This window comes from Parus major, chromosome 6 (assembly GCF_001522545.3).
Source record: "Parus major isolate Abel chromosome 6, Parus_major1.1, whole genome shotgun sequence".
Classification (NCBI taxonomy): domain Eukaryota; kingdom Metazoa; phylum Chordata; class Aves; order Passeriformes; family Paridae; genus Parus; species Parus major.
The window spans coordinates 32,679,774-32,694,505 of record NC_031775.1 but is presented as its reverse complement, the minus strand read 5'-3'; positions in this window follow the sequence as shown (position 1 = coordinate 32,694,505).

Here is a 14,732-nt window from a genome sequence, read left to right as displayed (position 1 = left end):
AAAAAAAAAAAAAAAAAGAGGAGGGGAGGGGGAATGGGCAGAGTACAGAGAACTGTACAAGAGCAAAGGGACATATGATTAAATTAAAGGGCAATGCTTTGTGAACAAACAAAAGGAAATCCTTCTTCATACAACCCATAGTCAATCTGCCGAATTCACAACCACAGGGGGTCATTGAAACAAATGCTGTGGCGGGGTTTCAAACCAGACCGGATAATTTTATGTCTCTTATTAAAATACGTAGCCCTGGAAGCTGAGATAATGATAAGGGTAATCAAACCCCGAGCTGCAGCCTGTGAGATGGTGATGGAGGCATGGGAAAGGAGCCTGCCTGCCCCGAGCCAGCGGGACGGGGTCTTCTGGGGGCTCACCTCCCTTTGAAGAGGCAGGCGCTGCCCACCAGCTCCATCCCTGATCTCCTCCTCTGCCACGGTTCCCTCCTCTTCAGGAAAAATCAAACATGAGACCCCAGTGTGAATTTCTAAGCGTTCCCCTCTTCCCGCCGGTTCCTCGGCACTGAGTGGTCTTTGAGGGACGGGGTTCCCTTGGCTTATCCTTGTTGTGTGATTAAAGGATTGATGCAGGGATGAGCTGTAGGGACCACCCTGAGCATCACTCAGGGTGTGAAAGGGGCAGGGTTTGCCCACTGCTCTGTGGGGAAACTCGGGTCCAGCACTGCAGGTATTTGACCCTCTGCCAGAGAGTAAAAATTTGAATACATTTCTCTGCCATTAAATCTCTTTCAGCTGCTCTTGGTGAGCCCATGTTGAACCATGAGACCTTGTCCCTTGCTTTAGCTGAGCACTGGGGGTTTCACTGTCTGTATTTCACATATATGTTATAATATCTGTTACCCAGGGTATGTTTTTCTTGTGATCCTACAAGAAAATGGGGCACAATCCTGTCCTCATCAATGAATATCTTGATATTCTTGATATCATCTTGAAATATCCTGAGTGCCATTGACCATATAAGATCAGTATCTATGTAAAAAAGCATGAGAAATAAAATATTTTTAAATAAATGTAAATAGGAATTTATTTTACAATATTAAATTTTATAATCAAAATTTTACAATCAAATTTAATAATTAAATTTCATAGATCAAACCAGTGAGTGGATCTGGAGGCTCTGAGGAGCACTGAGCTGAGGGGAGATATTGCCAAAGGGGTGCCCAGCTGCGCTTCCATCCACCACTCAGGGGTCCCTGGGTGTTCCTGGAGGAGCAGGGGACTCACCCTGCTGGCAGCCTGGTTGCCCTGGCACAGTGAAAGCCAAGGTGACACTTGGCATTTCTTTGTGCCCCTTGTTATCACCCAGTGTGGAGCGACCCGAGGCTGAGCGTGGACAGCGCGTCCTGAGCAGGGCCCTGTCAGTGCCGTTTATGGAGCTCTGATTTATTATTTCACTCCTGGGCAGCAGAAAAAGTGACAAATTCGCCTCTCAGCATTGTCAGGGTAATGGTTTTCCCAGGCTGTTCATGTGGCAGGGAGGGAGAGAGCCTGAACATCTGCATCCCTTGGCCAAGGACCACGAGGAGATGCTTAATTGGCATTTAGAGTTCAGCTCTGAGGCAGGATGGGGAAGCCAGGCTCTACTTCATCCCGTGGAGACTTCACCCTAAGATTCCCTTCAATATTTGGGGTCCTCTCCCCAGATCCATGGGCACAGTGTGAAATTCTCAGCTTGGCTGCTCCTCACAGAGAGCTCTGTCCATCATTTGTTTTTTGCTGGAATTCTTTGAGTTAGAACCTGATTTTAGGGTGCTAAAACTAATGAAACGAGCACATTCCCCTTGCCAGATATTTTAGATGTTGCCCTAAACTTTGCTTCTTGGATTGCTGTTGCTAACACATAATAAAACTCTGTCATCTGCAAAAAATTTGCCACTCTCCAAAGTTTTCTTTTCCAGTTGAAAACACCAGGCTGGTGTGCTGCTCCCAGGGACAAGCCACTGTCACCAGCATGTGGGGGACCACTGCCAGGATTAACTGCACTGATTTTCTAGGACAGCATGTTTATAAAAATATAATAAATAAGTGGCAGAATAAATTTGGTCAGTCCCAATAAATCAAGGGCTGGATTCCTCATTGGGAAATCCTTGCAACCTGGCCCAGCCTTCAAGGTAAGATATTTTGTCTTATTTCCACCAGGAATTATTTCCTTCTGGATTTGTGACAATGGTGAGCTCTTGATTTTGGTTTGGTTTTTTTTTCTACTTTAATCCTTGGGGAAAAATGGGTAAAATTGCAGGACTTGCTTTCAAAAAGGAGCAGTGAACTGCAGCTGCACCCTGACCAAAGCGGCGGCCTCTGCTTGCCAGCTCCTTCTTTTCTTTGGGAAGAAATTGTCAGTGCGCTGGTGAAACCCTGCAGAAGAATTAATGAGATTGTTCAGAAAATAAACCAGCTTTTATTTTTCTACATAAAAGTTTGTGTAGAGCTTGACAGGCTAAAATGACTCTGGGAGAGAAGCAGGGCCTTGGCGATGCTCTCCTGCTCCTCAGTGTGAGGGCAGAAGACTGGGCTGCATTTTGTGCTTGTGAAATGGCATTTGTGTTGTGATCACACCCCTAAATCACGAAGATGAAGCATGATCCTCCTGGCTGCATTTCTTGATCTCAAGGAAATGCCTGATAATTGTACAAATTCTCTGTATACCTGTCAAAGGATCGGTGTTTCCGAAGCAGCCCCTGAAAGGGTGCCTGAAAATCTGTGCCTGTTCTCATCTCCTCACATCCTCATGTGCACTTTCCTGCTGGATAATTGCACATCCTGTTCATCCTGCATGGGCTGCTGTTGGATGTGGGCACAAAGGACACCATTTGCATACATTAGCAGAGAGGGAGCTCCAGTTTTTCCTCCTCGGTTCTCCCCATGATCACAGCAGCTGGAGATGAACAAGACCTGCTCTGTTCCCTCCACCTTCCCTTCCCAGAAGGAACGTTTCCTGGGTGATAGTCACCACTGGTTTGTCCCAAGGAGTGGCTCTTCCATCATGTCCCTACAGAGACTCTTCCACTTTTGAAAATTCGGCCTCACCCAGAGCATTAGAGCTGAGAAATTCACAATGACACAAAGAAACATCAGGAGAGAAATGATTTACAGGAGCCTGGACTGACAGGACAAGGTGGGAATGGATTTAGTCAGTGGAAGAGTAGGTTTAGATTGGATATTAGGAAAGAATTGTTCCTCGCAGGGTGGGCAGGCCCTGGCACAGGTGCCCAGAGCAGCTGGGGCTGCCCCTGGATCCCTGGCAGTGCCCAAGGCCAGGCTGGACATTGGGGCTGGAGCAGCTGGGACAGGGGAAGGTGTCCCTGCCATGGCTGGGGTGGGATGGGGGGGCTTTAGGGTCCCTTCCAACCTGAAACTTTCCACAATTCTTATTATATTACACAATAATTTGCTGAATTAATAATTGAATCACTGACTGAATTCAGCAGGAGAAGAGCCAGGGATTGCCCAGCTCTGCTGATCCTGGCACGTTACTGGAATCACTGGGAACAGCTCTACTGAAGGAAGCCGTGTGCTGTCTGCTCTGGTCGTGTAAAGAAGAGAAACCTGAGAGCTAAATTTATTTTCCTGGACCTAAACAAGTGAAGAAGACTGGATTTTAAAACACTTCAGTTGTGATTACTGTCTGTTCCTGGAGGTGGGAGATTGCCTGTGAACACACTGGGAAACTTTTGTGGGAAGGACATAGATGACACAATTTCTTTTCTTTTTTTCCTCCATCATCCCTGAATGCTCTTACAGAGTCAAAGGGAAAATTCTAGTAAAAAAAATTCAGATAGAAAATAATTGCAACTCTTTTCCAGCTTTAACTCATCTTGAAGAAGTAATTTAACTATACCGTGCTGTCTGCCATTTGTAAATTGTTAATTAACGAGAGACCAAATAATAATTACTGCTGGAGCCATTCAATTAAAAGATGTTGCTTTCCAAACTTTGTTCACACGGTCTCTATTACCAACATCATGTCTAGAAATATGCCACAAATGCTGGCAAAAGAGCAAACCTCATGTTTATCCCCATCATAGTAGAGCAGCAATTTTTATTATTTTGATTGTTAAAGCTTGTGGTCTCCCACTTCAAGTGGCTCAGGAAAATGTCTCTTTGTGGTTTTGCTAAGAGAGTATTTTTGAGAAGAAGAGATTGAAAAAACAGCAAACAAATATTCCTTACAGGAAAATGCTGCCCTTCCATGAAATGTGCCCAGGAAAGGTTCAGGCTTGGACTTGCTGTGAGACAGAAGAGAAAATGGAGAACAAATGCCTGTGCCTGGTCTGGATAACCTAAAGTTAACTCCACATGTCAAACTGATTGCCTGACACAAGGCAGGCATATTCTGTGATGACAAACAAATAGCACCTCCATCCTGCAGACATCCCCTAATTATAAAAGAGAAATTATTTCCCATTTTCATTGCCAGCAAATGTATGTTACTCTGGTGCACCATAATTTCTGTCTAAGTACTGTATCAAAGTTTGCTGAATGTGAAGCACAAAGTATGTTAGACATTAAACTGTAATTACAGAAGGGAGTGGATTTCTAGAGTATTATGTTTTTTGGTAATATTTTATTTTATTGGTTTTCAAATATACTTAGACTGCCAGACTAAGCAGGCAGAATAACAGCAACATGGAATTCCAGAATAACATATGACTTTAATAAAATAAAGCAGGATGGTTTCCTTTACTTGTATGGCTGGAAAGAATGGAAAGCATTACCGTGCCCTCAGCCACGGTGCCATCCAGACCTGTGCCCAGGCACAGATGTCACTTGAGGAAACTTGTCCCTAACCCCACATTTCACCCCAAATCCCTGCTTTTGGTTCTCTGTCAGGCAGCAATCAGCTCCTGTGATGGGCACAGTGGAGCTTTGATCTTAGTGTTGAGCTCTTATGCTATGGAAATATAGATAATAACCCCTGATTTAAAAGGAGGTGATGGCAGGGGAAGGTGAATATGGATACAGGAAACACAGAGGGGATTATTCAATCCATATGTGGCTTTTTTTGCTTTACACTTTCACCTCGTCCCTGAATTTCCGAGGAATGTCACAGGTGATGAGCCTAGAAGGTAGGCAGACGTTGCAGGGTCGGATCACGAGCGGGATCAGTGATGGATTATCAGACGAGTCGTGTCCGTGGGATCGCTGGGAGCCGCGGCTCAGGCGAGCGCCGCTCCCGCTGTCACACTCCCGGCTTTCCATTACGGCGCCATCACTCACAGTTGCGCCCTTTGTGGTTCCTGTAATGATCTACACTCGCTCTGCCTCGCGGCGTGTCCACCTTCCTGCATGTCAGGCTCCGCAGAGCAGCCAGCAATGGGGTGGTGAATACGTGACCAGCTTTGCCGGGGATAATTTTCTACTTGGCTGAGAATGCGCACGTGGGGTCTTTGGGGCTGGGGCACAGCCTTGGAGTACTCCACCAGGTGCATGCTTGACATGGCTCCTCAGGAAGGCATTCCCCCCTGGAGGAGATATTAACACTGTTTCATTAGGGTTCCTCTTGCCCTGATCTGCCATTCTGATTTTTTGGTGGAAGATGAGTATCCTCCAAAAGAGATGGAATTACCAGGGCAAGGGTTGTTGGAGTTGAGATGGGAAACCCAGGCTGGTTTGGGTTGGTTCCTTAAGGGACCTTAAAGCCCATCCAGTTCCACCCCTTGCCATGGGCAGAGACACCTTCAACTATCCCAGGCTGCTCCAAGCCCTGTCCGACCTGTTCCTCCCCTTGGTTTTGTGGGCAAGCCCTGACCATGAGACGACACAATCCAGCAGGGCTGCCCACACCCCTCTGGGGTACCAGCTTCCCTCTGATCCCAGCTGGGCAGGGCAGGAGCTGCTCCTGGAGCCACACAGAGCCGAGCATCCTCAGCCCCAGCCCTGGGCCCTGCTGCACTGACCCCATTCCTGTCAATACTGTTGGTTTATTAATTAGTCTGAAGGAAGAGAGGCACTTCCCACACAAATGGGAGTCCTGGCCAGGAAGAGCTGGAGCAATCCTTTTGCCCACGAGTTGCCTAATGCAGCTACTGAAACCCTGCCAAAGGTTTGCTTTCAGAGCATTCCTGTGGGCAATATTTTTATAATATCTTACATCCCAAATGAGCTTTCTATGTTTCCTAGAAGCCTGATTTTTTTTTGGAAAGAGCAAATACCCCCAAACTTTTCATGTCTTCCGCTCCCTTCGGGTACTTTCCATTTGCTACCTGATCCCTGATGCACGGAACCAGCCTGAGGAGGGCCGATTTTGGAAGGGAGAGCGTGGCAGCACGAGGCAGGTTGTCCATCTACTGCTGTCATATCCTGGCATTCCTGACCCAGGGAAGCTGGCACGCCGACCTGCCGCAGGCACCGCGCCATCCCGGCAGATGGGCACGAGCCTGGCCAGCGAGGAGGCCGTGTAGGAGCATTTAGTCTGCAAGCAAAGGGCAGAATTCCTGGACAGACATTTTTTAAGCCCAGGCTGTTATTTAAGGAATATGTTCCTTATACACCAGGGTTTTGTTTTTGTTTTTTTTTTATGGGGGGAGCGGGGTTTCGAAGGCGTAACACAAAATTATTATAAAATTTTATTATAGGAGAAGAAGGGAATCTTTGAAAATTTCTATTTCCTTACGGCATCCTGCCAAGGAATCCCACAGGGGTTGCTTAGCAGGGATTTTGCTGGATATCCATGGAAGCTGTAGGTACCCAGGTACACCTGCCATGACAAAACCCATTTTATTTTCAGGCACAGAACCACTTTTGGTTTTTTACACTCTTATTTTTAGTTGATTGTTGAATATTATGCAAATCGATGTGAGTGAACTTGGAAGTCTTTATTTTTATACTGCAACTATTTATTTTAAACTGCAAGTATTTATTTTAAGCTGCAGCTCTTTATTTTAAACTCTAAGCCTTAATTTTAGACAGTAACTCTTTATTTTGACTGCGCTGTCCTGAGACCTGTTTTTTTGGGTGCAGAAGTAATCCATTCAGATAAAAGGATATATGCAAAAATAAATCCATATATCCTGGATGTCTGTTTTCCTCTCAGTGTTGGGAATTGATTCCAATTCAGGAAATGTGATTCAATATATCGAGAAGCCCTGAGAAGCTGGTGGGGTGGAGGGGGTGTTAAGCTGGATTCCAGGCTGGAAGATGCCCATATTTAGATTGATTCCAGCTGACTGCAGCAAGTGGATGAGGAATGCAGTCACCTCTGGCTCTACAATACACAGAATTTAACACCTCTGCCCTTCAAATGGCCCATCAGAGGTTCCCAGGACAGCCAGTTCCCAGAGTTCGGTGTCTCTCCCATCAGGCAAGATGGATCTGGGCCCTTTTCCTTCTGTGCCCTGGACCAGGACCAACTAAAATTACACGAGTGTTGGCAGATGTATGTCTAATCTGTTCTTCAAAATTGCCAGTGAGTTTCACAATCTCCCCTGGTAATTTGCTCCAGTGCCTAATTATCCTTTCAGATAGAAAAACTCCCTTCCTGCGAGCTAAAACCTGTTACTTCTCGTCCAGCACTCTTTGGACATGGAAAAAAGCTCTTGTCACCTTATTTAAAATAAAGATTTACATATATTTGCTTTCATATGCATAGCCATAAATATATTTAAAATTAAAATAGTATTGAGGGTCTCCTTCCTCTTTCTAGATTAAGAAAACTCATCACAGCTCTTCTCAAATGTTTATAATTTCCTATTATTTCGCTCCACACTTTTCCCCAGTTTTTCTTCATCTTATTTTTAAAGGCTAATGCCAGGAAAAAGCCACTTTATTTTCTTTAAGGCTCTAATGATGCTCTGCAGAGATCCCAGAAAGTTTTTTGCCTTTTTGTAGCACCACTTCCACCATTGTATTTGTGTGGATTGGATTTTTCTTCCTAAACACGGTGCCTCACACTCATCTTTATTAAATGTCATCATTAAGATGCTGCTCCAAAATAATTTGGAATTTTAATACTCGCGATCTTTCCCACTTTGGTGTCATCCAAAGTCTGCTCTCTCTTCTGTCATCCAAGTTGTTAATGAAATATTGAATAGCATTGGATCCAGGACAGATCCAGCTGGGACCCTGCATGGAATGTTCTCCAGCACTGACAAAGAAAGGAATTTCTGGGTTTCATTTAGAGCCCTGGATGATCTAATCCATTGGATTAGACAGCAGCTACAAGAAACAATGAGCAACCAAAATAATATCCTCAAACTGCTTTATAGAAGTGCTCATTTTTGGAGTAATATATAGAATGCATTTGCATTTCACATTTTGAAATTTTCTCAACATATCTGTGCTATATTTTATATCCTTGGTTTTATTTTTTGAAGGAACAGGATTCCAACTGCCTTCTATAAATAATCCAGCAAGTTTTTGAAGTCCAGCTCAGAATTAGGGAAATAGAGAAACTGAATAGTTAAACACAACTTTTTTGGGTGTTATTTGGCAGATTTATAATTATTTTTTCCAGTAACAGCCTAAAAGGCATCAACTCATCTTTTCTGTGACAGCTCTGCTTTTGCAATGGAAAGAAGATAAAATCAACACAAAAAAAAGGGCAAGAAATCAACTTCTTGTCTAAAACTCCACTCTTTTCTAGGCTAAACTAGGGATTTTTAATGATGAAGTCTTCTAAACTCACAAATTTCCACTTTCCCTAATTCTGGGTACATTGCTTAGGAGAAGCTGATTGGATTTGGTTGGAACATCCTTATCCCAACTATGGAAATTGTGAAGAAACAGGACCCCACCGGCCCAGGCCAACCTGAACAAATGTGCATTAAATCAGAAAAATGACAAGGTATCATTAGGCTTTGAGAAACACTTTAAAGGCTGTGGAGGTTAAAGAATAATTTCAGTCTTGATGGCTTTTTTATCTATTTCATTTCCCTCTCCCTTCAATCCATGCAAGACACACTCTGGAATGATTTATCAGCCAAGTTCAGACTTCAGCTGTGTTTAACAGGTTTAATAGATCCAAAGTGTTCAATCATTCCTGGTTACCTGTTCTTCTGCATGCCACAGGTCAAAGAGCCTCACCTCGTTGTTTCTGCACCTTGGTCCTACTCAGCTCAGCCTTGTTCTTACCCTCAGCACGAAGGCACATGGAACAGGGTCTGATTGATCCACAGAGCCCCAGAATCTCAGAATTATTTAGGTTGGAAGAGCCTTCCCAGCCCATCCAGTCCAAGCTGTGCCTGATCCCTGCCTTGTCCCCAGCCCAGAGAACTGAGTGACACATCCAGGAATTCCTTGGGCACCTCCAGGGATGGGGACTCCAAACCTCCCTGGGCTGTCCCTTTCAGTGCTTAAATGATCAAAGAAAAAGAATTACTTAAATGTTTTTGCAATGAGATAGGGGGAATTTAATAAGAATTATTAATCTTACTTATTAAAAACTCCTTTTCTCTTCAATTTTAAGAAATCTCTGATTTTCAGAGTTTGGAAAATAAAAAAAAACCTGGGAAGATCATGAACAAGTGAATAAGGGACTGTACAACAAAGGGAGGATTATTTAGTGTGACTGATTAGACATAATTTTGGATCAGAACCTCTTCAGACCCTGGGACATCAGAGTCCTTGAGGAAACCTGCCTCAGGAGCATCCCTACGTCACTGCACCCTGCCAGGGTGTAGGGGTTGTGACCTCCTGCTCTGTGTTCTCCTCAGTCCAGATAACTTCATGCCTTGACATTTTACCACATTTCCCTTTTTGCTGTGGGAAAACTGAATTTTGTGGGCCTTTATTTGTCTTTCCATTTAGTTTGAAACGAATCAACTCAATCTGAGGTTATTTTCTATAACTGGTTCCACCAAGTCTTTAAACATCTACCAAGGACAAATTTGTATTTGTGTAACTCCCTGTTGTGTCACTGTTTAGTAAGGACTTCTTCCAATGAGGGCATTTTGATCAGGAGTATTTCCTTTTGAGCCAGGAATGTAAAGATTCACACAAAAATTGCTCACAGTAATGGTTGGTTATCAGATTAAACTCTTGAATCCTCACCTAAATCTGAGCCCAGTGCCTGCAGCAAGGCCCTTACTTACTCCGGTATTTAGAGAACTGTAAAATCACAGAATCCCAGAATGGTTTGGATTGGGCAGGATGTTAAATCCCATCCATCCCACCCCAGCCATGGCAGGGACACCTTCCCCTGTCCCAGCTGCTCCAGCCCCAATGTCCAGCCTGGCCTTGGGCACTGCCAGGGATGGAGAACCCACAGCCTCTCTGGGCAACAATTAGTTCCTTATTCCTTAATTCTTCTGCTTTGCACAAGATCCACCGGAAATTTTTTTATCCTTTCTGTTGCTTTTCCATCTCTTTATCCATGTTCTCCTTCCTGACTCTCCTCTCCCTGTTTATTGGCATTCCATGTGATTGTGATGCCAGTCTCCTCTAATCTCCTCTATGTTACTGGAAACAGAGCTGCAGCAGCCTGTGTCCCAGAAAACAAATCCTTTTGGGGACTTTCATGGAGCTTATTCATGGGGAAAAGGTCTTTTCATATTGTCCCACCCCACAGTGCTCCTGTACTTGACTTTCAGATTAAACTGGGATAGAAGAAATAAAACAGAATATTAAAAAATAACATATTCAACCTCTCCTGCAAATCAGTTGTTCAAGTTCCATATGTGCAAAAGCGATTCTCTGTTCTATTTTTTTATTAAATTGCAGGAATAGGATCCTAAAACTGTCAATATTGACTCAGGAACCCTAGTTGAAATTCAAAATTTTACAAATGACTTTTTTTTTTTGGTGATCCAAGCTCATTTATTTACCTTCCCGGTTAGAAAAGACTCATCTAGGTAAGTAGCCAAGAACAGGAGGGTACAAATGGAGAACTGGAACCAGAGTTTGGCTGAGGTTGTATTGACTTTGGCAAAAACAAGAGATGAAAAATTATACCTCAGATAAAAATAAATTATAATCTGCAAGCGTTTGAATTAGAGGAGTTCTCCATGTAAACTTAATAAATGAATGTTAATTCAGTTACCAATTTGTAGCTATGAAACATAACTGGTGATGTTATTCCCTGGAACTTGTTTTGGAAAAGATTGCATAACCCATGAAGCAATGCTTCACAAAAGTGCATAAAAGTGTCATTTTATGTATAATTTATGCACCCAATGTTAGTTATGGCCTTTTTAATAGTACTTAATGCTGCTGTGTGACATCATTCTTTCATTTACCAATACAAAAAATAAAAGTACCAATCCAAGTAATTTTGAAGATTAAAATAAATGGGCCTCAGTTTGGATTTTTTCAGTTTAAGTTGTGCAAGTCAGTAATTACCGCTGGTGTGGAAAGGATTTTTACAAGGACCAATTGTCATACAAAGTCTACGTATTTATTATTTAGTTAGTTAGCTTAATTACAATTTACTCACTGTGTATGTGTTAACTAATACACTGTTAATGTGCCTTGAGCAATTAATTTTGCCGGCAGCATAGAACTGGCTCTCTGTGCTTGCCCCTTTATTAGTGGCAATTATTAAATCCAATTTTCCTTGTCCTTACTCCATTTCCTCTGCTGCCTACAGGGCATCCCGACGGGAGGGTTGGGACTTGTGCTCCTGTTCTCAGTCTCTGCACCCCTTCCCATGCCCTGGGGAGGAGCAGGGTACAGGGGGTCAGGAAATCCCAGGGACACCTTCCCTTCCCATGGAGGAGGGATTGAGCCTGTGTCCAACATCCAGCTGCAAAAAGTCCTGATTTGGAGGGGATTGAACTTCTTTTTAACAGGACATTGGATCCAGAGGCATTGGATACCTTCAGATTTTGGAAGGCTTTAATTTCCTTTAGCTGTTAGATTTCTTGAGTTCATTGCAGCTGATACAGGCATAGAATTATAGGATGGTTTGCATTGGAAGGGACCTTCAGGATTATCCAGTTCCAGCCTCCTGCCATGGGCAGGGACATCTTCCACCAGACCAGGTTGGTCCAAGCCCCATCCAACCTGGCCTTGGACACTGGGAATGTGAACAGAGGGAGTTAGTTTGAGATCCTTGCTATAAACCTTGAACCTGTTGTAGGTCAATTTATCCACAAATTAAAATACCAGTCAAAAGGTGCCTCTTGCTGTGAACTCCCTTGGATGGTCAATGAGCAAAAGGATTTTTGTTAATATCCGCTTTTCTCGCTGAACAACCTTCTCACTGGATGTCTTTTTTTGAGGGCAGCGATGCTGCCCTGTGGTTTGCAGATCACATTCCCTAATTTGTTGTGCTGGCTCGTGCTCTCAGGCCCAAAATGCAGTTTGCAATATTCCTCCCAGGGAGCTGGCCCAGCACTGCAATTACCTCCTGCCTGCTCCGCCAACTGCAGGATCTCCACTTGGCACGGCCAGCAAAACCTGGGCTCCAGCTAAATTGGTGGAAACTGCCCATTTTGCAAGGGCTCTTCTCAGCCTCTCACACCCTTTCTAACTTTTCCTTTCCAAATATTCCAAGCACTGTCCTGTCCCAGGGCAGTTTTTTTTTGGTTTACTGAAGAGATGAAGACTTAACCCATTTAATTGCTCACCTTGATGCATTGCTGATCTTGATCTGTGATTTTATCTATCTGAAAAAAAAATTCTGTGGTCCCTTAGAGGTGGCACAATCATGTTTTTACAATAAATGTTTTGTGTGATTGGAAACCAAAGTGATTCCAGGGCCCCTCGATGTCCAACAGGACAAACACAGCAAAGTTTAAAGAACATCACAGTTTCAAATATCAAGAATTCTTAAATTATGGGTTGAATTGTGAAATGTAGGTGCTGTGAGCAGGGAAAGCACCGGCTGGTTGGCATAAATGAGGTTTGTGAGTGGTTGGAAGCCTTTCCCAGGATTTTCTGTTACCTTTCTAAGAAAACTCTTGTCTCAAAAGGAGATCTTGAAGCAGAGAGAAGTGAAACCTGGAGTTTTCCTTTGGATTTAACCAGATGGGAAGAGTCTCCCTTCATTTTCCAAGCCATCTGTGTCCCCACTGTGCAAAAAACTTTTGTGTACATGGTCCAAAAGTCCATTCACCATGGGAAGATCGAGCAGAGCCAGGGGTTTGGGATTTGGGATATTGGAAACCTTGGAGTAATGGAAGAACCACCTTGTTCCATTTCATTTTTAAATCCAGCCTCCTGCTACAACTGCTTTGCATATGAAAACCATCCAACCAATAGCTCTTGGGGCAGGAGAAATGCAGAAATACAGAATTCTTCATGAAAACATTTGAAGGAACAGGAAAGTCTGAGTCCCACCTCTCACACAAATTATTTTGGATGACACCCAAGAGTAAACAACGTTGTCGAGTTGATATTGTTCTTTCCACAGATTAAATTTCTCAGCCAAATTAATGGGGAGTTCTAAAAGATTTTTCTGATTTGGAACACAATTTTCCATGTGTGTATTTCATATTCATCAAATCTGAATTACTAAGGCAAGATTTGACTTAAATTAAAGCCAAGAGTATCCAAAATATTACAATTTCTAGTTATGAAACCTAATTTAAAAACAGACACACTTCTATAGCTTGATCACAAGTAAATCTAATATTGTTGGTGACAGAGAAACTCCAGAACACTTCTGGATAATAAAGTGAATATTGTGCTTTCTGTTGTTTTTCCTAGAGATGCTGCTCTCAGATGGGGAAAGGTACAGCACTAACAACATATTTGCAATTACCTGCAAGACTTAACCAAGGAAGTAGTCAGTTTATAGTTACCTTCAATATGTAAACTACAAATTATTAGTGCATGAAAATGGCATCGAAGTTCTGTTGCTGGGGTCTAGTAATTTTGGATATTTTCCATGCTATTACTGCCTGCTCCATATACCTTTACTGGTTCTTTTTGAAATTAAGTTAATGGCACTCTACAGAAATGGACTGCCTACTGAGAGTGAAAGCTTGCTTGCAAGGATGGACTAACTTCCTACTGGGAAGCACTGATTTGGCACAAACAAAGAAATGCTTTAGCATTAATTTACTCCGGTATCAAAATATTTAGAATAAATTATTTAAAATATTTAAGGACCGAACGGTCAATATTTGCTTTTAATAAATAGGACCCGTGTACAAATATTTGATGCTGAAATTTCCTCCTCTGTCTCCCAGCTATATTGTGGAGATAATGCATTCTCCACTTGCCAGGAGTGGTTTTTTTTCCCCTCCAGGCAGCCAGGGACACATTCTTGAATTGGGGCTTACACTTGTGTGCACCCACATTTGCTCACCTATTCTCCTGTGGATTGAGCTCTGTTCACATTAGCACAGGTAATATCACTGTAGGATTTCCTCTGCTTCCACCAGAAAAAGGTGAGGGGTGGCTGATTGCAGATGGTTCCTTGTCACTGCCTTCCCAGGTGAAAGATTTAAAAAATAATTGGCTTGTTAAATTATCCCATTCTTTGAGCATTCTCTCTCTGACATGAGGCTGCAGAAGCCAATCCTTTCCTGCATGTGCTTTCTGTTCTCCTGCAGCCCTGAATGCCTCTCCTTATCCATCTGCTCTGTCCCAAATCCCACCAGTGGGTCACTTCCCTCAGTGTGGGAGTACAGGGTGTGTTTTCTACTCTCTTGTGAATCTGAGTCCCACCTTCCTCTCTTTCCTCAGGACTGGAATCAGGATGGCAGCAAAGCCATGGCCTGGCTCCTGAGCAGCTGGGAGAGTGAGTAAAGGTCTCTGCTCTTCCAATATTCTCATCCCAATATTACCCAGAACACTCTAATTTTATAGTTCTAGGAAACTTTGCAGAGAGTGAAC